At 44.8% G+C, this 24657-nt stretch overlaps 1 protein-coding gene and 1 non-coding gene across 5 annotated transcripts in view; one reads left to right on the top strand and one right to left on the bottom strand.

The window, feature by feature from the left end:
- Positions 1-24657, top strand: part of LOC126298970 (calcium uptake protein 3, mitochondrial) — a 613695-nt gene that overhangs the window by 306436 nt on the left and 282602 nt on the right. The window lies entirely within an intron of this gene.
- On the bottom strand, positions 1064-1136 carry Trnaa-cgc (transfer RNA alanine (anticodon CGC)). The gene has a single exon. It is a non-coding gene; the product is annotated as a tRNA-Ala (tRNA).

Here is a 24657-nt window from a genome sequence, read left to right as displayed (position 1 = left end):
TAAACGCTGAAATTTAAAACGTCAGCTTTCCTGTTGTCTACTTCTATTGCCACACCAGACTGGTCAACGAGTGACTGGATAGAAGCCTTCGACCCGGATAGCAATGTTGCGTAGGACGAGCATTTCCTCGGGTTCTCGGCAAAATTTTCCGCTACGGTATGGCGGTAGAAATTTTTGTATGCTTCTCCATCCCTCTTCTACTTATTCGGCAAATACTCCTCAATAGCACGATGTACAATAAGTTTAAACTTTTCCTGTAATTCCTCTACGTCCGTCATATTGGAACTGAATGGTGTCCTTGTCTACGTGGAATGCTAAAAACTACTTTTCTGCTCTTTCTAGCAAGAATACTGTCCTAGTCTTCTTGATGGATTTATTATCTTCGTTAAACAGTGTCGCTATGATAAAATCATGATCACTAATTCCTGTTTCCCTTCTGTCACTGTCGCCGGCCGTTGTGGCCGAGCAGTTCTAGACGCTTCAGTTTGGAACCGCGTTGCTGCTACGGTCGCAGGTTCGAATCCTGCCTCGGGCATGGATGTGTGGGATGTCCTTAGGTTAGTTAGGTTTAAGTAGTTCTAAGTTCTAGGGGACTGATGACCTCAGATGTTGAGTCAAACGACGGTATGTTTTTACGATCCTCCAGCGTGAATGATTTCGTAAACGCTGAAATTTAAAACGTCAGCTTTCCTGTTGTCTACTTAGGTTTAAGTAGTACTAAGTTCTAGGGGACTGATGACCTCAGATGTTGAGTCCCATAGTGCTCAGAGCCATTTGAACCTTCACAAGAATGTCTGTCCGTACAATCTGCAACGAATCCATAGACGTCACCGTTATACTCGGTAGGTTAAAATCGCCCCCAACTACGCTGCTCTGCAAAACTTAAGGACGTGGTGGTGGTGGTTAGTGTTTAACGTCCCGTCGACAACGAGGTCATTAGAGACGGAGCGCAAGCTCGGGTTAGGGAAGGATTGGGAAGGAAATCGGCCGTGCCCTTTCAAAGGAACCATCCCGGCATTTGCCTGAAACGATTTAGGGAAATCACGGAAAACCTAAATCAGGATGGCCGGAGACGGGATTGAACCGTCGTCCTCCCGAATGCGAGTCCAGTGTGCTAACCACTGCGCCACCTGGCTCGGTTTAAGGACGTGGTAGATAAAGTAACATAATATATTAACTAGTAGGTAGAATGTGCGCGAGTATGTTTCCAGAGGTCCCCTAGTCGTGCACAGAAAGTTGGACGTCACATGACGTGAGATCAGCCTGACTACGTTTCCAAATGGGGCTGGCCCCTAATCACGAGGCAGTTCAACAAGCGGGAAAAAGACAATGTGTGTCATTTAGCGAAAAGTTACGATGCACTGTCGTTGGATTCCTCATTACAACATGGGTCGGAGACTTTAGGTTGAGTTCACACACGAGGAAAAGTGATCGGGAAACGGGAAGGAGGACGAAGTATGACGAGTGTAGCTGAGAAGTTCAATACTGCTCACAGCATTGTTTCGCGCGCATGGGGCAGTCCCGAACCACGTGTACTGCTGGCTGAAGGAGATGTGATCTACCACGGTCAACTACAGCAGCGGATGACAGCTACATTGTACAACAGGCAAGAAGGGACCCGCCACAAACAGCTGGTGAAATTGCGATTATATTCAAAAGGACTGCAAGGCACGCAACCTACATCTACTTCTACATGGATACTCCGCAAATCGCACTTATATGCTGGCGGAGGGTTCATCGAACGACCTTCACAATAATTTCCTGTTGTACCAAACTCTAACAGCGCACAGAAAAAACGAACACCTATATCTTTCCGTGTTGGCTCTGATTTGCCTTGTTTTATTATGATGATCGTTTCTTCCTATGTATGTCAGCGCCAACAAAATATTTTCGCATTCAGAGGAGCAAGTTGGTGATTGAAATTTCGTGAGAAGGTTCCACCACAGCGAATAACTCCTTTGTTTTAGTGATGTCCACCCAAAATTCTGTATCATGTCAGTGACACACTGTCCCCTATTTAGCGATAATACAGAACGTGCTGCCCTTCTTTGAACTTTCTCGATGTACTCCGTTAATCCTATCTGGTAAGGATCCCAGATCGCGCAGCAGTTCTCCCAAAGAGGTGGAACAACCGTAGTGTAAGCAGTCTCTTTAGTAGGTCTTTTACATTGTCTAAGTGTTCTGCAAATAATACACAGTTTTTGTTTTGCCCTCCCCACAGCATTTTGTATGTGTTCTTTCCCATTTACATAGTTCATATTTGTAATTCCTAGGTATTTAGTTGAATTTACGGCCTTTAGATTTATCGTGTAACCTTTTAGTACTCATGTGGATGACTTCAAACTTTTTATTATTTAGGGCCAATTGCCAATTTTTGCAGAATACGAATATCGTATCTAAATTGTTTTGCTATTGGTTTTGATCTTCTGATGACTTTACTAGACAATAGACCACAGCATCATCTGCAAACAGCCTAAGACGGCTGCTCAGATTCTCCTACATCATTTATAAGACAAGGAACAGCAGGGAGTCCGGAACACTACCTTGGGGAACGCCAGAAGTCACTTCTGTTTTACTCGATGTCTTCCAGTCAATTACTACTAACTGTACCTCTCTCGTATGAAATCACGAATCCAATCACATAACTGAGACGATATTCCATAAGCACGCAGTTTCACTACAAGCTGCTTGTGTGATACAGTGTCAAAAGCCTTCTGGAAATCTAGAAATACGGAATTAATTTGTACGGAATCAGTTTGAAATGTCATGTCAGTAGCACTAAACACTTCGTGTGTGTAAAGAACTAGTTGTGTTTCGCAAGAACGATGTTTTCTAAACGTGTTGACTGTGTGTCATTAGACCGTTTTTTTCGATGTAATTCATAATGTTTGAACACAATATATGCCCCAAAGTCCTACTGCATATTGACTTTAATCTCACGCTCCACGGCGGAACGTCGACTGCGTGGCGGTGGTCTCTCTGCCCGATGACGAGTACACTGCGTTCCGCTGACACAGGTTGGCGGCACCGTTTGCGATGGTGCCAAGTGAATAGGGACTGAGACAAGGAGGAATGGGGTCGCATGACCTCGGATGAGAGCAGATTCAGTATGAGTTGTGATTTTGGACGTACTCTCACATGGCGTGAGTGGGCAACACGTAATGCACTCAGGAGCATGGTAGATCCAGGTGTGGGGACACATAATGTTGCATGGGCGTTCTGACAAAATGGTTCAAATGGCTCTAAGCACTATGGGGATTAACATCTGAGGCCCTCAGTCCCCTAGACTTAGAACTACTTAATCCTAACGACATCACACACATCCATGCCCGAGGCAGGATTCGAACCTGCGACTGTGCAGCAGCGCGGTTCCGGACTGAAGCGCCTAGAACCGCTCGGCCACATCGGCCGGTCAGGCGTACTGACCTCCAGATATTTGAACACGGTACACTCACCGGTCAACATTATTACCGCACTGTACTTCTTCCCCCATTTGCGTCTTTTGAGGTGTGTATTCGGCGCTGACGTCATTTTTATGGACGACACTGCTCGACTGCGTCGAACAACGCAGGTGTAGGAGCTCTTGGAACGTGCACTGACGACCATCCAGCAATTTTCGACCGCGCTGGTATCGGAATACACTGCGGTGACAAAAGGCATGGGATAGCGAGATCCACATTCACAAATGGCCGTAGTATCGCGTAAACAAAGTATAAAAGGTCAGAGCATTGGCAAGCTTCCATTAGTACTCACGTGAAAAGGTTTCGAACGTGATTATGGCCGCACGACGGGAATTAAGACTTTAAACGCGAAATGGTAGTTGGAGCTAGACGCCTGGGACGTTTCATTTCGGAAATCATTGGGGAATTCAGTATTTCGACATCCACAATGTGAAGAGAATACGAAGTTTCAGGCTATACCCCTCACCACAGATTACGCAGTGGCCGATGGCATTCACTTAACGACAGAGAGCAGAGACGTTTGCGTAGAGTTGTCAGTGTTAGCAGACAAGCAACAATGTGTGAAATAACCGCAGAATTCGATGTGGGACGTACGCTGAACGTATCCGTTAAGGCAGTGCGGCGAAGTTTGGCGTTAATGGGCTATGGCAGCAGACGACCGACGCGAATGCCTTTGTTATCCGTCTAACGATGTCGCCTTCAGCGCCCCTCCTGGGCTCGTGACCATATCGGTTGGACCCCAGACGACTGGAAAACCGTGACCTTGTCAGACGAGTCCCGGTTGGAGTTGGTAAGAGCTGGTGGTACAGTTCGAGTGTGGCGCATACCCCACGAAGTCATTGGCCGAGGTTGTCTACGAGGCACTGTGCAGCTGGTGGTGGCTCCATAATGTTGTGGACTGTGTTTACATGGCATGGACTGGGTCCTGTGGACTGGAAATAGTTATGTTCGACTACATGTCACCATTTGCAGCCATTCATGGACATGTTTTCGAAACAACGAAGTCATGTCACCGGGCAACAACGGTTCAGGATTGGTTACGAGAACATTCTGGACAGTTCGACCGAATGATTTGGCCTCCCAGATCGCCCGACTTGAATCCCGTCGAACCTTCATGGGACATATTCGAGAGGTCAGTTCGCGCACAAGCTGCTGTACCGGCAACTCTCTCGCAATTGTGGACTGCTCTAGGGGCAGCATGGCTCAGTATTTCTGCAGGGGACTTCCAACGACCGCTTCAGTCCATACCATTACTGCACTACGCTGGGAAAAAGGATGTACGACACGAAATTAGTAGATATCCCATGACTTTTGTCACCTAAGTGTGGAACGACCTACCACAGGAACTGCTTATCAGCCTTGTGACTACTATGGGATCACGTTGCATAGCGGCTGTTCGTGGTGCTCATACACCGTATTAAGAACCATGTCTTGCCATTTTAATGTCCAGGGGTCCATTGTAAATTGCGGTGATTTCAATGTGATTACTGTCTTCGAAAAAACTTGTCATTTATGTTCGCCTTATTGCGTTTTTCTTTCATTTGCCTTCTGTGCTCTACTGTAGTAGTTCTTATTTTATGTGTGGACAAACTTACATAGAGCTACGTTAGTTTATAAGTACACTTCCTGTGAAAGTTTCTTTCGTTTGTAAGTTTTGCACACCAACGTAACATTTTATGATTTTAGCTGTCACGGCGGTAGCGGGTGGCCGGTAAAAATCCGATAGTTGAGTTCACTTGCCCTGTTACTCGCATCCATCCTGGTACCACTAACTTAAGAATTAAGCGCGCAAAGAAAACTGAGTAGGTAACTTGCCACTCTCTTGGCGTGTCACCAAGCCTGACAGAGCTGTGGCCGACAGCTCGTGGCCTTTTAAAACAAATAAATGACAAAAAAATAGCTCTGAGCACTATGGGACTTAACATCTTAGGTCATCAGTCCCCTAGAACTTAGAACTAGTTAAACCTAACTAACCTAAGGACATCACACACATCCATGCCCGAGGCAGGATTCGAACCTGCGACCGTAGCAGTCGCGCGGTTCCGGACTGCGCGCCTAGAACCGCGAGACCACCGCGGCCGGCAAAAATAAATGACAGCTGTGATCCAAAGTTGATTCCATATTGATACGTTTCGGGAAGGCTTTTGACCCAGTTCCTCACAAGCAGCTTCTAATCAAATCGCGCGCTTATGGCGTGTTGTCTCTTATGTGCGAGTAGATTCGTGATTTCTTGTCAGAAAGGTCGCAGTTCGTAATAATTGATACGAAATCATCTACTAAATCACAGGTGATACGGGGGGTTCCTCAGGTATGTGTCATAGGCAGCATCCTCTGCCCAGTTACGGGTGTTACTCACTTGTGACAAGCTGGGTGATGTTTCTGTAACCATCACGCCCCATAAGAGCTTAAATATGGTCCAGGGTAACATATTGCGCAGGGACCTTCTTTTGCTGTCTGACGATGAGCTGCTTGCCAACTTACAGCAGCGAGGTGTACATTCCGTTCGTCGTGTCCACAGGGTCTGAGGGATAATGAGGTTGCCACCGGTGACTTCATCTAGGCCTTCGAGGGTGATACATTACCCAAAAAGGTAAAGGTGATGGCCTACCGCTGTGGTGTAAAGCCCTATATTCCCTCCTCAATGCGGTGCTTTAAATGCTGGAAGTTTGGCCATATGTCTTCCCGCTGTACTTCCAGCGTCACATGTTGAGATTGTGGACGCCCATTACACTCCAATACATGTGCCCTGCCTGCTGTCTGTGTCAACTGCAAAGACCACCATTCGCCTTGCTCGCCTGATTGCAGGATTCCCCAGAAAGAAAGGAAAATCATGGAGTACAAGACCCTGGACCAAATCAGCTACACTGAGGCTAAGAGGAAATTTGAACACCTACATCCTGTACGTGTGACATCGTCTTACACTGCCGCTACAACAGTTCTAGCCCCATCGGCTCCGCCATTCCAGTCACCTCTCAGAGCCAGAAGACTACACTTGCCCCCTTGATGATGGGGAGTCCTTCCCTCCATCGGGGCGTCAGTCCCTACTTCTCAGATGGAGAAGCGTAAGTCTTCTTTGGCTCTTCTCGCTAGGAAGTGGTCCCGTGGGTCACTCCCTTCCCAGGTTCGTGCTAGTTGCAAAGATGACACCCACCTCTAACTGAAGAGCCCAGAAGCAGCTGGTTGTAGGGCTTCACGCTCATCCTCAGTCCCAGAGACTGAATCAGTGAAGTTCTCCCAGCCACGGAAACCCTGGGAGCAGCGAGAAAAATCCGAAAAAATTATCCCCAAGACCAAAGGAATTGCGGTGGCACCTACACCACCGCTGCCTACAAGTTCTGTGTCTGCAGATGAGGTGGAGATTCTGGGGTCCGTTGAGGACCTAGATCTCGCCGGACCCTCAGACACAATGGATGTAGACTGCTCCGGCAATAAGTCGGTGGAGCAGGTGACCCTCAGGCGTAAACTGCCTCATTGAATGTTCCATGCCTTCCCCGTCTCAAGATGACGTCACCCTCCAGTTGAATTGCGGCAGTTTTTTCCATCACCTGGCTGAGCTACGGCTACTGTTAAGCTTTACACCTGCTTTCTGCATTGCTCTCCAGGAGATCTGTTTGCCAGCAATGCGGACCCCTGACCTCCGCGGCTATAAGGGAAATTACAGGAACCGTAGCGACTATAATCGAGTGAAAGGTGGAGTGTGCATCTATGTCCTAACTCAGTCTGTAGTGTAACTGTGCCCCTCGAAACCCCTCTTGAAGCTGTGGCTGTCAGAATAAAGACGACGCAAGAAATAACTGTCTGCAATGTATATCTTCCTCCAGATGGTGTAGTATCCCAGATTGTATTAGCTGCGCTGATTGATCAACTCCCTAAACCTACTTTTGGGACATTTTAATGCCCATAACCCCTTTTGAGGTGGCACCATGCTTACTGGGCGAGGCAGAGATTTCGAAACTTTACTGTCTCAGTTCGACCTCTGCCTCTTAAATGCTGGGGCCGCCAGACATTTCAGTGTGACTTGTGGTAGTCACTCAGCCATTGATTTATCCATTTACAGCACAGGACGTCTCCCATCTATCCACTGGAGAGCACCTGACGACCTGTGTGGCAGTGACAACTTCCCCATCTTCCTGTCACTGCCCCGGCGTCAGGCCCACAGACGCCTGCCCAGATGGGCGTTAAACAAGGTGGATGGGGAAACTTTCACCTCTGCTGTCACCGTCGAATCTCCCCCATACGGGAACATCGACTTAATGGTTGAGCAGCTGACTACAACAATTCTTTTTTGTGGCAGAAAACGCGCTCCCTCACTCTTTAGGACACTCCTTGCGAAAGGCAGTCCCTTGGTGGTCGCTGGAAGTCGCTGAAGCAATTAAGGAGCGTCGGCGAGCTCTACAGCGGTATAAGCGGCACCCTTCCCTGGAGCGCCTCATAGCGTTCTAACAGCTCCTCACCCGCCTTCGCTAGCTTATAAAACGACGGAAACAGGAGTGTCAGGATAGTTACGTGTCGACCATTGGGTGTCATACGTCACCTTCCTAAGTCTGGGCAAGGATCAAACGTGTTTTCGCGTACCAGACCCTAACAGGTGTTCCTGGTGTTAACATAAATGGCGTGTTATCTACTGACTCAATCGCGATTGCTGAGCACTTTGGTGAGCACTATGCTCGAGCCTCTGCGTCGGAGAACTACTCCCCAGCCTTTCACACTCTCAAACGTCGGCTGGAAGGGAAAGTCTTCTCGTTCACTACTCACCACAGTAAATCCTATAACGCCCCATTTACAGAGTGGGAGGTGCTCATGCCCTTGCACATTGCCCCAACACTACTCCTGGTCCAGATCGGATCTACAGTCATGTGATTAAACATCTCTCATCTGACTACAACCGACATCTCCTCGTCATCTTCAACCGGATCTGATGCGGTGGCGTCTTTCCATCGCAATGGCGGGAGAACACCATCATTCCGGTGCTCAAACCCGGTAAAAACCCGCTTGATGTGGATAGCTATTGGCCCATCAGCCTTACCAACGTTCTTTGTAAGCCGCTGGAACGTATGGTGTGTCGGCAGTTGGGTTGGGTTCTTGAGATACATGGCCTACCAGCTCCATGTCAGAGTGGCTTCCGCCAGGGTTACTCTACAACTGATAATCTTGTGTCCCTCGAGTCTGCCATCCGAAAGCCTTTTCCAGACGCCAGCACTTGGTTGCTGTCTTTTTTGATTTACAAAAAGCGTATGACACGACCTGATGATATCATATCGTTGCCACATTATACGAGTGGGGTCTCCAAGGCCCGCTCCCGATCTTTATCCAAAATTTCCTGTCGCATCGTTCTTTCCGTGTACAAGTTGGTGCCTCGCGTAGTTCCCCCCACATCCAGGAGAGTGGGGTTCAAAGGGCTCTGTATTGAGTGTATCTCTATTTTTAGTGGCCATTAATGACCCAGCAGCAGCTGTAGGGCCGTCCGTCTCACCTTCTCTGTATGCAGACGACTTCTGCATTTCGTACTTCTCCACCAGTTCAGGTGTTGCTGAGCGGCGCCTACAGGGAGCCATCCAGAAGGCGCAATCATGGACTCTAGCCCACGGTTTCCAGTTTTCGGTCGCAATGTCGTGTGTTTTGCACTTTTGTCGGCGTCGTACCATTCATCCGGAACCAGAACTTTACTTTAATGACGATCCACTCACTGCAGTGGAGACACACAGATTCTTAGGACTGGTTGTCGACGCCCGATTGACTCGGCTTCCTCACCTTCGTCGGCTTAAGGGGAAGTGCTGGCAGCACCTCTGTGCCCTCCGCTGCCTGAACAACACCAGCTAGGGTGCAGATCGCTCTATGCTGATGCAGCTCTACAGAGCCCTTGTTCAATCCCGCCTTCACTAAGGGAGTCTGGTTCATGGTTCGGCGGAGTCCTCAGCGTTGTGTTTACACGACCCAGTGCATCATTGTGGCGTTCGCCTAGCTACAGGAGCTTTTAGGATGAGTCCGGTGACCAGCGTCCTGGTGGAGGCCGGAGTCCCTCCATTGCATGTTAATCGTGCACAACTGCTAGCCAGTTACATTGCACATGTTCGTAGTTCTCTTTCACATCCGAATTACCGTCTCCTTTTCCCACCCACGGCGGTTCATCTCCCGTATCGGCGGCCCAGGTCAGGGCTTCCAATTGCAGTGCGTGTCCGGTCCCTTCTTTCTGAACTGGAGTCCTTGCCTTTACCACTTATACTTGAGGTCCATTGACGTACACCTCCATTGTGTACAGCTAGGCCGCGGCTTCGCCTCGACCTTACACTTGGCCCTAAGGACTCAGTTCACCCCTTAGCTCTCTGCTGCCACTTCCTCTCGATTCGTGACAAGTACCGAGGCCAGGAAGTGGTTTACGCCGACGGCTCGATGGCTGATGCTCATGTCGGTTTCGCGTATGTCCATGTAGGACACATTGAACAGCATTCCTTGCCCGATGACTGCAGTGTTTTCACTGCCCAACTGGTGGCTATATCTCGTGCTCTAGAGCACATCCGTTCATGCCCTGGGAAGTCTTTTCTTCTGTGTACTGATCATTTCAGCGGCCTACAAGCTATCGACCAGTGCTAGCCCCGTCATCCTTTAGTAGCGACCATCCAGGAGTCCATCTATGCCCTGAAACGGTCCAGTCGTTCAGTGGTGTTTGTCTGTACTCCTGGTCACGTCGGAATCCCAGGCAACCAACTTGCCGACAAGCTGGCCAAATAGGCTACGCAGAAACCGCTTATGGAGATCGGCTTCTGTGAAACTGACCTGCATTCAGTACTTTGGGAGACGGAACGGTATAACCCCAGTACTACATACAACAAACTGCATGCCATTAAGGAGACTAAGAATGTGTGGAAGACCTCTCACATGGACTCTGTGGTTCTTTGTCGGCTCAGCATTGGCCATGTTTGGGTGACACACGGCTACCTCCTGCGCCGTGCTGACCAACTTCAGTGTCGGTGCGGCGCCCGGCGGACAGTGGCCCATATCTTGGTGAGTTGTCCCTCTTTGGCTGCCCTGCGATGGACTCTTTAGTTACCGGACTCGTAGCCACTAATTTTAGCTGACAATGCCTCATCGGTTAATTTAGTTTTACGTTTCATACGTGACAGTGGGTTTTATCATTCTATATACGTTTTCGTACATCTCCTTTGTCCCTTTGTGTTCTCCACTCTAATGCTTTTAGGCTGGATGTTTAGTGAGTCTCAGAGTGGCTGGCTTTTCCTTTTTATTCTCGTGGTCGGCAAACCACGGTCATCTGCTTTCTTGTTTTTATCCCTTCTACCTGTTTCTTGCTTCTCTGTGTGGTTTTCTTTTCCTGTTTTGTCCACAGTAGTGTTGGTTGCCCTTCTGTCGTTCTTCTGGTTCTTCCATTGTCCTGTTATTGTGCTGTACGTCTCCTTTCTTTTCTTCTTTCCCGTGTGTTCTTATTTTACCGGGAACAAGGGACCGATGACCTCGCAGTGTGGTCCCTTCCCCCCACCCCCCTCCTTTAAACCAACCAACCAACCACTCGCGGTATTGTTACGATGTTAATCTTTTCGGGTTAAAAAGGTTTTACTGATTTCCGTTTGCAAAAATTTTAATAATCAAATTTTACCGTCGTTCAGAAATTCTAATCGTACAAGAATAATGGAAAAACTATCAGACTCGTAAAATCCGAATTTTGACATTAGGAAACCACGTTCAAATTACAGGAAGTTCATTACCATAAATTCCCAAATCACGTAAATCTAAAATATCCCTGTTGTAAACATTTTCTGTTTTCGGAACATGCGCCAAGTTTAGTCACAGCAGGGAAGTGCGAAACATTGTAGCAGCTGAGCACTTTAATTACGGCGAGCGCGCGAAAAATATCCATTTGTCAACTAAAAGCTGACAGACGTTGATTGCCCTCTCGTTGTTCATTTGGTCCAGCTTGAAACCACTGTATTTTCAGCAGCTGTAGAATATGTAAATAGGACATCCTTAACAGCAGAGAAGTCACACAGTTTCGCGGAAGTTAGTGAGTGTTGCTTGAACTTCTTTTGCGCGGCGTAACGCCCATGACACTTTTGTGTGGCTCACAAATATGCAAAATATTACGTGTATATAATCTATACGGTTTTGTGCTAATCTCATTGTTATATTTCTTCTCATTGTACCTGCAAAAATATCAAAATACCTTTAAAATATTGAATATTGTAATGATGCTTCTTTCTGTTCCTATACACCTGAACTTTAATAACCTGTAAAATTGCTACCTGTTTATATACATAGTATCCAGAGCGCATAAAAATCACTACTTACCCGTAGGCGTGAACGACATGGGTAGGTCAAGAAATTTTAATGAAAAGAAATAATAGTGGTTGAGTCGCTAGTATGCTAAATTCACTCGATGACCTCCACTGAATTCCAAATGGTTCAAATGGCTCTGAGCACTATGCGACTTAACATCTGTGGTCATCAGTTGCCTAGAACTTAGAACTAATTAAACCTAACTAACCTAAGGACATCACACACATCCATGCCCGAGGCAGGATTCGAACCTGCGACCGTAGCAGTCGCGCGGTTCCGGGCTGGGCGCCTAGAACCGCGGGACCACCTCGGCCGGCGACTGAATTCCATTCTACCCGTAGAAATAAGTGTCTGCCCCATAGTAGAAATATTTTCGAGTGCAGACAGAGTTTTCTCCTTAACAACTTCTTCTGTGCTACAGCGGAATTTTTCGGTAGAAATAATTAGCCATTATAAAATAAAACCTGTGCATATGCGCCTATAAAAATACTATTGTTTTATTTAGCTGTATATAGGTGTGCTTTGTTCATCCCGTTGAAGAATTCCGCATCAAAACCTTTATCGTGAACTTCATCTATGGAGCGTGTGACTATTAACAAACCAATCAACGAAGAAACATTTTGTATCATGTGATGTAAAATATCATATATTTGTAGAAGAATACATCACTTTGGGTAACTTTTTACGAATTTATCCAAGCATTTCCAAATAAAGGTAACATTACGAAGTTCGGTGGGTGATACCTGCGGTTTGTCTATACTTACAGAGAGAAGAAACCTAGCCGCAGGTGCAGATGTACTTGCCAAGTATCCGACAATAGGCCTCTGAGAAATTCGCGTTGTTTTCAGACAAATAAAAGTAAAAATTTTTCTAGGGTGTTGATTTCTTTGGCACGCAAGTTACAAGTAACCTATTTAGAATCTATTTGTCAGAAGGGAAAGTTATCAAAGACTGAAGCAGTTTGTATTTCGTCACTGTAGAATTGTGGCGAACGGTAATTCCTACCATTACCTGTCGCTGCTGCTCCTCATATTTCATTCGACTCTTCAGCAAAGGAAATAAAATTGTTCATCTATCAATGTAACCATTCAAAAGTCTGTTATTTAGCACTTGCCACTCTTGTAGCGAAATACGCGGTGGGATAAGTACAGTTGTTTCACTTTTATCTTACGCCCTTCGGTGGGTGATAAAGTAGGTACCACTGTCACATCTCCCCTTTCCTCTTCGATTCGCGAATGTTGCACGGGAAGAAAAAATTCATATGAGAAGAATTTATTAATTTTACCAACGTGCTCAGTTAGCGTAAGGTTTGCGGAAAGTAATAATATAGGGTGTAAAACGTCCATACGTTTACACAAGACTATATTTCCACATGAGTTAACATAAAAACTTTGTAGTTGTATTCATAAATTAAAATTTACTCCAAGTTCCTATATTCAAAAGAGCCGCCAGCCTTTACAAGGAGTCAGCATTTACATGTATGCAAATACAACTTTGAATTACCTTTTAAAATTACGTTCAGGAACACAGTTTTCATTGTCTTTTCGGAAATGATCAGTGCGTCCTCCGCCGGATGAACGACAAACATCCAGACGACAGTGAAACTCGTTCCATACGCTCGATGCACAAGTTAAAATTCACTCCAAGCTTGTATTTTTATATATGTGGCCTTGTGGAATCAGGTAAATTTTCCGAAAAACCATGTATGATATTCACTCTTCTTTGAGTAGGCATTTTAGCAGTGAACCTCTCCGGGATGCGTAGCGATTTTCTTGTGGAGTTTGCCACTTTTGTCCGACAAGCATCTCCGTGACACCCTCTGGCTTACGAAACGAATCCTTGACTAAACGTGGCGGCAAGCAGATTTATTTCAGCCTCTGTGTGACAACTTTCAATTTATTCGACCTCTTCTTTCAGTCTAAGCTGATGACGTTCCCAAACTTTCGCGCAGCATTCATTAATATGTGGCGCGTTCAATAAGTAATGCAACATTTTTTTCTGAAAGCAGATTGGTTTTATTCAGCATTCCAATACACCATATTATTCCTCACTCTTTTCGCTAAAAAATCTTTTTTTCAACGTAATATTCGTTCAATGCGACGCCCTAACGCAACCTTACTGGGAGGGTCTGTGAGCCCGGATAGTACCACTCTCTACTGGCCGACGTCGGAGCCAACGTCTTGCTGTACCAATAACCTCCCCATCGTCCAAGTACTGCTTCCCGCGGAGTGCATCCTTCATTGCACAGATGGTCCTTCGTGCAATGGTCTTCTGTTAGGTGCCGAGGAAACCAGCAGGCACACACCTTTGAATACCCAAACTGGTGACTAATGTGTCAGCACTGTCAACAGAGATGTCCAGTTTTGCAGCGTGGTGTTTGATTATGATCTCTCGGTCACCTCGAATAAATGAGTCCGCACGTTCCAATATTGCAGGAATCACAGCTGTGTGCGGTTGGCCGGCACGCGAGAGATCGGAAAGGTATGCGCGACCTTGTTGCGATGATGACAGACGTTTCGCCCAACGATTGGCCGTGCTTTTTTTTCTCTACCAGGTCTTCGTAGACGTTCTGCAAGCGTGTATGAATATCTGCAACGCTCTGGTTTTCTGGAAAAAGAAATTCAATGATAGCTCTCTGCTTAGAACGCACCTCCGTTACATACGCAGCTTTGAAGCCTACCACCTGTCAGAACTTCAGAAACTATAGGGACTGAAGCGGGAATATCCCAAGGAGTCACACAACAAACTAACGCATTTTTTCACCGAAACTGCCCGGGAAAAAAGTGTTGCATTTCTTAGTAACGCTCCTCGTAAGTATTACAAGCTCCTCAGGAGGTGTCTTTATGTTTAATCAGTGTTCCCCGAATATATCGAACACTGTCACTTCGTATCGTTATTTGCTGATATTTAATACATGTGCCTGAACCCAAAAGATAATTATATATGTTATTTTCTGATAAAATTAGATGATTTTCTCTTTCAGGAGTCAGATGTTCGGATAACAGGTCTCCATCTACATGTAAACTCAGCAAACCAACGTGAAGTGCATGACGGAAGGTGCATCCCATTATACCAGTTATTAGAGCTTCTTCCCATTCTATTCACGTACGGAGTTCGAGAGGAATTATTGTTTTAATGCCTCTGTACATGCTGTAATAATTGTAACCTTATCCTCACGATCCCTATATGAACGATGAGTAGAGGGTTGTATATTCCTAGTCACGGTGTAAATATCTACGCAGCTCTTCCATTTCGGCAAGGCTGACGATTCCTTTTATAACAGTGGAAACATACATGAAAACAGGCAAGCAAAGACCACTTATTGACGATGCTTTTTTGGTTGTTTGGCCTCGTTTGTTATATTTTACTTCTAAAGAGAACTTACATTTCGACGCGCAGTACGGAAATAAATTTTCTGACTCGCGGTCACACAGTACGAAAAAGTGGGAGCGTTAGAAACTCTTTTCAAGAATTCACACAGATTGTTTTTTCGAGACGGATTCACGCGAGGCCGGGAGAGAGCGGCGGTTATCAGCTGAAGCCCTGCGGGGGTTAAGGGCGATGTTAAATTGAGTCTGACTGTGCGGTATGTGCCCGCAGCCCGCGGCGCGCCTCTACCTGCGGCTATAATGCGCGTTATATATTAAAGTGCGTGCCTTTGTCACATGCAGATTTGTCCTCATCAGAGCGAGCATTAGCTTAACAAAGGCGGCGCTGCAATAATTAGGATAGCAGGGGAGGAAGGCCGTGTCGGCCAGCGGGGGAGGCGAGATGGCGGCAGATAGGGTAGCGAGCGATATATCACGGCGCCGGCCAGCGGCCGCTCTCTAATAAAGTCATAAACAGCGCCGCTCATTAGCACGCGCGCCACGCCCCTCCCTGCCCTAATACCAATCCCCGTGACCTAGAACCGCCAAACTCCAGCTCCGAGGGAAGTATCCGGACCCCTGTGCCCGCAGGTGCCTCAAAGTTACACCAAAACAACCTATTATATCCTGAATTACACACATCAACAAACGTAACTAGTTTTCATGACAGACAACTGGCTATTCTTGACAAAACGGGGAAAGTGAAATAAATGGGGGAAAAAATCACAGCTTTATTATCAGCGTTTCAGTTATTACCTAAAGATCTTCATTGCGATCTCAACACAACGCGTATCGGTCACGTGCGAACGCATCGCAAATTACCGTATGCTCTGGTGTAGAAGCGGAAAAAGGTAGGGGAGTTACATAGTATGCCAACCCCACTTCCCTTTCCCTTCCCTTTTTTCCCGAATCCCACCCTTACCGTTCCCGTTTCATCCGTGAATTGTGTGCCGAAAGAACAACTGACAAAACAATTTAAAATTTGTCGTTCTGTCCAATAATGCAAAGAAACAATGTAACTATAATGTGAAGAAACTGTGATAGTCAAGCACTTATCCTTGGTAAGTCATGTGGAGACGAAATTTCGTTTTCCACTCCCTTTCGCCCATTCTGATTTGTGGCTATAGTGTGCGACCATCCTGCAGCAACGGGTAGCACGGGGTCAGAAATTCCTAGCTCCGATTTCAGGCGTCATGTGAAAATACACAGACAATCATTTTGGGGGTTCATTGGCTATGTTCACACAGGTGCTTGGTTTACTGGCGATATGAGCACAGTCGCTTCCTTTTTAAAATTTAAAGTAAAAACTGGCTTAGAACTTACACTTTTGTGTGCTACTTGGAAGGATCCGATGTTGTTGTTGTTAGTATGGTTTCTGTAATTTTTTTTAGCTGCTCGACTATTTTTCAAGTTCATTGAGTAATTCTTACACCGGGGTGAAAAAAATGAGGATTTTTCAGTTAGTTGTGAACAAGGTATAGTCAGGCGTTCATATTGATCCAGATTATAATCATGTTGAAACATCAGTTTTGATGGACGAGTCTGTCTTACCTAACATTAAGAACCATAAAAAATCCTGTGTTACTATATATTTCCGGTAAAATATTTTTATTCGTTAGCAAGAATTCATTTCTCAGTCAATCAGATTACAACATCCATACTGAATCAATTAGATCTTCAAACTCACTTATTATTGAGGAATTTTCTGGGCCATAAAGAGGTATTTCTTCGACCATCGTGTTGTTGTGAAAGCTAATACACCGAGCAAACGAAAGTAGTGGGATACCTATTAATATCGTGTTGGGCCTCCTTTAGCCCAGCTAGTCTAGCAACTCGCCGTGGCTTGAACTCACCAAGTCGTTGGAAGTCTCTTGCAGAAATCTTGAGCAACACTGCCTCTGTAACCGTCCATAATTGCGAAACTATTACCGGTGCAGGATTTTGTGCACGAACTGCCCTCTCGATTATGTCCCATAAATGATCGATGGGATTCATGTCGGGCGATTTGGGTGGCCGGATCATTCGCTTGAATTATCCAGAATGTTCTTCAGACGAGTCTCGAACAAGTGTGCCTCGATGACATGGCGCATTGACATACATAAGAATTACATCGTTTTTTGAGAACATGAAGTCGATGAATGACTACAAATGGTCTCCAAGTAGCCGAACATAACCATTCACTATCAAATACCGGTTCATTGGACCAGAGTACATTCCACATAAACATAGGTCACACCATTTTGGAGCCACCATTAGCTTGCACAGTTCGTTGTTGACAACTTGAGTCCATGGCTTCGTGGGGCCTGCGCCACATTCGAACCCTGCCATCAGCTCTTACGCACTGAAAACGGGATTTATCTGACCGGGCCACAAACCGATATGGCCACGAGCACAGGAGGGGCGCTGCTTGCAATGTCGTGCTGTTACTAAAGGCACTCGCGTCGGTTGTCAGCTGCCATAGCTCATTAACGCCAAACTTCACCGCACTGTCCTAACGGATATATTCGGCGTACGTCCCAGATTGATTTCTGCTGTTATTTCGCGCAATGTTGCTCGCCTACGCTAATGCCTCGGCTCTCAGTCGTTATGTGAATGCCGTCGGCCACTGCGCTGTCCGTAGTGAGAGGTAATGCCTAAAATTTGGCATTCTTCGCACACAATTCACGCTGTGGATCTCAAAATATTGCATTCTCTAACGATTTCGTAAATGGAACGTCCGATGCGTCTAGCTCCAACTGCCATCTTACGTCCAAAGTCTATTAATTCCCGTAAGGCGGCCATAACCACGCCGGAAACATTTTAATATAAATCATCTGAGTACAAATGACAACTCCGTCAATGTAGTGCCGTTTTATACCTTGTGTACGCAATGTTGCTGCCATCTGTATGTGTGCATATCGCTGTCCTATAACTTTTCTCATTGCGTTTAACCATACGCCATAACCAAATGCACCACAATTGTAAAATTATAGTGTCGGTTTTAATATTTAAATGTTGATCAAATTGCAGATCACTAGAAGCTTCGTGGGGCTCAAATCTCCGTCAAGACGCTCAGATGAAGGTTTTTAGTCGTGTCCTTAAATCACTTTAGCCTGATGGTGGGATGGTACCTTTTAAACAGGTCACGGCCGATTACTTTTCCGATCTTTGCACAGCTGAGCTACTGCTCTATCTCTATTCCTAAAGATATCAGCTTGATGTTAATGCCGAACCTCCCTCCCCTCCCTCCCCTCCCTCCCCTCCCTCCCCTCCCCGCCCCTCCCTCCCCTCCCTCCCCTCCCTCCCCTCCCTCCCCTCCCCTCCCCTCCCTCCCCTCCCTCCCTCCCCTCCCTCCCTCCCTCCCTCGGAACTCGCCCGCATCTCGTGGTCGTGCGGTAGCGTTCTCGCTTCCCGCGCCCGGGTTCCCGGGTTCGATTCCCGGCGGGGTCAGGGATTTTCTCTGCCTCGTGATGGCTGGGTGTTGTGTGTTGTCCTTAGGTTAGTTAAGTTTAAGTAGTTCTAAGTTGTAGGGGACTGATGACCATAGATGTTAAGTCCCATAGTGCTCACAGCCATTTGAACCTAGGAACTTCAGCGACAGACAACGTTGATATGCAGCAGGATTTTGGAATATATATTGTGTTCGAACATTGCGAATTATCTCGAATAGAACGGTCTATTAACACAGAGTCAGCACGGATTTAGAAAGCATCGTTTTTGTGAAACAGAACTCGCTCTTTTCCCATACGAAGTGTTGCTTGCTATCGACAAACGATTTCAAACTCTTTCCGTATTTCTAGATTTCCAGAAGGCTTTAACACTGTATCTCACTAGTGACTTGTAATCAAATTGCGTGCTTGCGGAATATCGTCTCATTGATGCGACTGGATTTGTGATTTCCTATCAAAGGGGTAATAGTTCTTAGTAGTTGACGGAAAGTCATCGAGTGAAATGGAAGTGATTTCTGACGTCCCCCAAGGTATTGTTATAATCCCTCTGTTGTTCCTTATCTCTACACAGTATTTAGGAGACAATCTGAACAGCCTTCTTAGGTTGTTTGCTGATGATGCTGTCGTTTATCGACGAATAAAGTCATCAGAAGATCAAAACTAATTGCCAAACGATTTAGATAACTGTATGGGTTGAAAAATAATGAAAAGTGTGACGTCATCCACAGGAGTGCTAAAAGGAATCCGTAAAACTTCGGTTACGTGATAAATCAATCAAATCTTAAGTCCGTAAATTCCAGTAATTACCTAGAATTACAATTACGAACAGCTTAAATTGGAAAGATCACATAGAAAATGTTTCGGGGAAGTTGGACCAAAGACTGCGATTTATATGCAGAACGCTTAGCAGATGCAACAGGTCGACTAAACAAACTGCTTACACTAAGCTTGTCCGTCGTCTTTTGGAGTACTCCTGCGCGGCGTGGGATCCTGACCAGATAGGATTAACGAAGCACTTTGAGAAAGTTCAAAGAAGAGCAGCGCGTTTTGTGTTACTGAAAATAGGGGAGAGAATGTCATGCACACGATAGAGGATTTAGATGGACACAATGAAAAGAAAGGCGTTTCTCTCTTTGCGGCGGTATCTTCTTACAAAATTTCCATCACCAAATTTCTCCTCCTGATGAACAAATATTTTGTTGACACCGACGTACATGGGTAAAAGCTATCATTGTAATAAAATAAGGGAAATCAGAGATGGCACGGAAAGATAGAGCCACTTGTTTTCTCCGCGCGCTGTTCGAGAGTGCAATAATAGAGAATTATTGTGAAGAGATTTCGGCGAATCATCTGCCAGCCAGTTAAGTGTGATTTGCACAGCAGCCGTGTAGATGTAGAGGTAGAAGTTCATATGAACAAACGTGAGCCTTAAAACAGTTTGTTATCTCAGCTGTAAGAAGAATGGAGATCGGAAAGACAATTTCCATGCGATGAAAACAGTCACAGGAGCAATACTGTTTTGATTACCCTGCGAAATTTGTCAGTTCCGAAATAAGGTCTCTAACCTGGTGAATTAGTTTTGTCACATCACACAGTGTTAAGTATTTGTGTAGGCGCCACCACTTATTTCCTATCAGTATTTTAGAAACTCATGGATTATGACTGTGGAATGTCTTCTTCACATAGGGGACTCTTTTGTTGAATTTCCATGAAAAGAAATTTAGAATTTAATCAACGAATTTTGCAAACTTGAAATTTTGTGACAACACGTGTTCCAAGAGTTTGTCCTAGTCACAAGGCTATGCTTATAAGCATGTGGTGTGTGAAACACGTACTTATCCACTCTACGTCATTATAGGAGCATTCATGTTACGGTCATATCTACTGGCTGAGTATCCTGTATGTGTACCGAAAATATTCTTTTTTCCTGTTTTTCCGCTTCGCAATAAGGAGGCGCCGATTGTCGATGTTTTATTCCTCACCAGTTAAAACCATTTCTGTAGGTCTATTTACTAGGCGATCCTATAGTGGCAGTAAAAGTGAAAATTAAAAATTGCAAGAATTGGGAAAGGTGATACATTTTTACCTATATTTCACAAGTTTTGTTGCACATCACGTAAGTTCCATGTTCTTACCCCATTTTCTTGTGTAGCACCGGTGTTACTACAGCATACATGTTTACTGCCAAGCAAAGACCCTCCAAACTCTAAATGTTTGTGTGGTTACTATGATGTTGAACCTTAGTAATATTTCGATGAGAAAACCTGTGACCAGGGCTTGGTGACAATGGGTTTCGAGTGAAACCTAAATTGGTTCAAATGGCTCTGAGCACTATGGGACTTAACATCTGAGGTCATCAGTCGCCTAGAACTTAGAACTACTTAAACCTAACTAACCTAAGGACATCACACACATCCATGGCCGAGGCAGGATTCGAACCTGCGACCGTAGCGGTCGCGCGGTAGTGAAACCTAAATTAAGACCATAGGCTGCCTACAACCTGCTGCGAACAACATATAAGTCGATTGTAGACGTCTTCGTATTGGTCACACGCGCCATTTACAGACAGTTCCCTACTCCGGTGGGAGTACTGTCAGTGTGTTATGCTCGTAATGCACTGCTTAGAGTAAAATACATTTTATGCACCGATAGAAAACTTGGCCCTTGGTTAACACAGAGGAGTGTTCTGGGAGGTGACAGAACGAATGTGTCTGTGTCTTTGTTTTCTCTAGGATGCGCTTCAGGAGTTGATTTTACTGTTTGCAAAATACATATTGTAAGTAGCTTAATCAGCCTTGTACGGAAACTAAGTAGAGGCACAGTCAGTCTCCACGTTAGGAGGCCCAAAAGGCAACAACAAAATCGACGACACCTAGATAGCCCACTACTGCCTTAAAAAGCTGTGGGGGTGTAAACCGCTTGAAACGTCGCCCTCCCCTAGTCTGGCTAATGACTCAGGCTATCCGTCGTTAACCTTACGTAAATGATTCGATCTGTATTTGACTCCCTTCCCGTTCTCGAAGACTAGCGCTTTACCCGCTATAGTTCTAATAGAAAATTGGAATTTTCTCGACTACTCGCAGCAGTAAAGCCTGTGGGTTGACATTTATCTACTTGACCGTTCACAGATCAACAGGAGATCTGCTTGTTTTAAAATGGGCTGACGACCGGTCCCGTCTTCGCACGAGTAGCAATAAGTATCTACGGCCGGACGACTTGCCTGGAATAGCAAACAGTAATAAATTACATACACAAACCTTCCTTGTGAATTAGTCTATTAGTGAAATATATCTACAGTAGATACTAAGATTACCCTTCACATACAGACAGAAGAACCTGTTTGGGGATTTCTGTTTAGTTACATATATAGATTTCAGCTGCCATTTGATCTCTACACTTCTGTTTACAATGATAAAAAGGATATGACACTTGCCAGAATAAGATTAGACAAAGCCCCATACAGCGTGGGAGAAGTTGTGACTGCTGAAGGCTTGCCATTTCCGGTCGTAACCCGCCAGAATACACCTGAAGTGCGCCAAGTCCCCATCGCACCAATTATGCACAGCAGCTCACTAATAGTTACAGCAAACTCTAGGTGCTTATGGATTTTGAAGATACCGAGGTGTGAAAAGATGCAAATTTCCCCCGTGGGAAAGTAGCTCGCTATTTACATCATGAATGAAACACATACTACACTGGTGTAATACTTCACAATACTTATTATTTGTTACACGAACCGGTTTTCGGCTATTACGCCATCATCATGCACAAAGACACGTGTGGTGCAGTGAAGTTTTGTTGGATCAAAGATTTTTTAACTGGGGTATCTACGGAGTATCTCAGTTTCCACAGATGAAAATTGTTAATGTTAGAATTAGGAATAAAACACGAGGGACTATTTAAGGGTAAATAAGGTGTAAGATTGTTTAACTAAAGTAAAATATGTGACACATTAACTGATCAACTACAGACAGATAACAACAGTTGTTCACAGAAGAAAATAATTGAACAATAAACTTTGGTGAATACTCCCAATTTGTGACTGAACAAAATACTCTTGTCTTTAACAAATCTTAAATTACAAACAGATAAGACATGGCAGTGATATTCGCAGGTGAGTGAAGAGCTGTGATTATATAAAGTAAAATTCTTTAACACAACGAGAGAAATTATAGTAATGGAAGTAAAGAAAAATGGGGCATCTGAGCAAGAGGGGCAATTTACAACATGGCCTGAATGGCGAGTAAGGGAACTGTGTCTGGTCAGTCAGTACTAAGCTTGCACTGTTGGACATTCGTTTATTAATTTCCATTATTTCAAGGTAGTTCATCTTGGTTTAAGGATGTGATGTAGTACTTCATGTTTCACCTTGTAACTATGGCCTTCTTTAAGCAAGTGGTCGACAAAAGTAGTCTCCTTTTCTTTTCCTGCTTCTGTGTTGTTCCATCAAGGGAGTGCATGTTGCCCTGTCAGGCTGCCCTATATAGAATTTGCCACTATTAAAAGTAATTTTACACATTCCACTATTTTCCGAAGCTGGGGGTGCTTTCTTTACCATTGGGCAAGAAGTGTCCAATAGTGTTGTGCACATAAAAATGATGTTTTTACATTCCTGGATTTAAGCTTTCTGGCTACATCCTGTGAGACTTTTCCTAAATATGGAGTTGTGCACCATTTATTGCGTTCTTGGGGTGGTGGGTCAAGAAAAAGAATAAAGAACAGAGTACGTCTTGTGTTTCTACTTTATGTGCATTATGGAATCCACTAAGGTAGGAGGATAGCCATTGTTTGATGCTGTTTGTTTGACTGCATTTAATTCAATTTGGATGTTGTCTTCACTCATAGGAATGGATATTAGGCGATGTATCATTGAGTGAAAGGCAGCATGTTTACGGGCCACTGCGTTTTGAGAATTGGCCGGTATTACCGGTATTATCTGTGGTGGTAGATTTCCTATAAATCTTGGAAGTATGTATATGGTCACTGATGCCTATGCGTGAGATTTAGATAATTTATGTAGTTACCCCCAAACTCTATTTTGAATTTTGTACTGTTGTGTTTAGAATTTAGTTGCTTGAAATTTTTTTTAAGTTGTCTTGTAATACTTATCTATAACCACAACACATCATCAACATACCTAAACCAGTATCCAACCTTGGAAGAGAGTGGATTATGTTCCAAAAACTGTGTTTCAAAATTGTTCATAAGATTCCAGTATGGGCTAGGCTTTGGAGGTGGGGTGTTTCCATAGGTAGACCATCCAACTGGTTGTGTATCTTGGCACTGAAACGATGTTGTGTTATACAAGTTTGTGTAGCTGACCCTATGACATATGTGACAACCAGGTTAACTCTTGGTTTATCTAGTAAGTCTGTCAGAATGTTTAGGCACTCCTGAACGGGTATATTAGTGAATAAGTTGCTAACACCAAAAAGAGCTAACTTGACACTAGGGAGATTTGCATATCTTTTAGCTTGTTCACTAAGTCAACTGAATTAAGGATACCACGACTAGGTTTCAACTTGGTTTTGATCATGATTAGGCAATTTAACACCCTGGCTAATTTGTAACATGGAGCTGAGAATGAAGACACCACAGGACGGTTTGGGATATTATCTTTATGGAGTTAAGGAAGGTCACAAAGTGTGGGAGCTATAGGATTCATATTGGTGAGGACGTCGGTATCAGAGTCTAATATTATACTTTTATACAGTTTAATAACACTTTTAATTTTATCATTATGGGATTGTGTGGGGTATTTCTGTATCTGTTGTAAGCTGATGGCATTTAGGAAATCTTTCACTTTCTTAACATAGTCACATTTGTTCATTAATACAACAGCATTTCCTTTGTATGATCGGACTGCTACAACATTATTGTCATTAATTTTATTCTCGAAATTGTTGAATACTGGTTGTTCTTTAGCTGATGGGTCACTAGACCCGAAGTTGGTTTTATCAGTTCGTGGGCTACAAGATGTTTAGTGGAGATGTCCTCACCTAATAGGTATTCAAGGTCCATTTTTATTATTTCAAGTCGTTTTTCGGAGACTTTTTTTGTGGTGGAGCACATCTAAAGCCTTTCCCCAGTATAGTGAGTTCTTCGTTGGTCGTT

Source organism: Schistocerca gregaria, chromosome X, assembly GCF_023897955.1.
Source record: "Schistocerca gregaria isolate iqSchGreg1 chromosome X, iqSchGreg1.2, whole genome shotgun sequence".
In the NCBI taxonomy this organism is placed as follows: domain Eukaryota; kingdom Metazoa; phylum Arthropoda; class Insecta; order Orthoptera; family Acrididae; genus Schistocerca; species Schistocerca gregaria.
The sequence above is the reverse complement of the archived record's forward strand: the minus strand, read 5'-3'. Positions and strand labels throughout refer to the sequence as shown.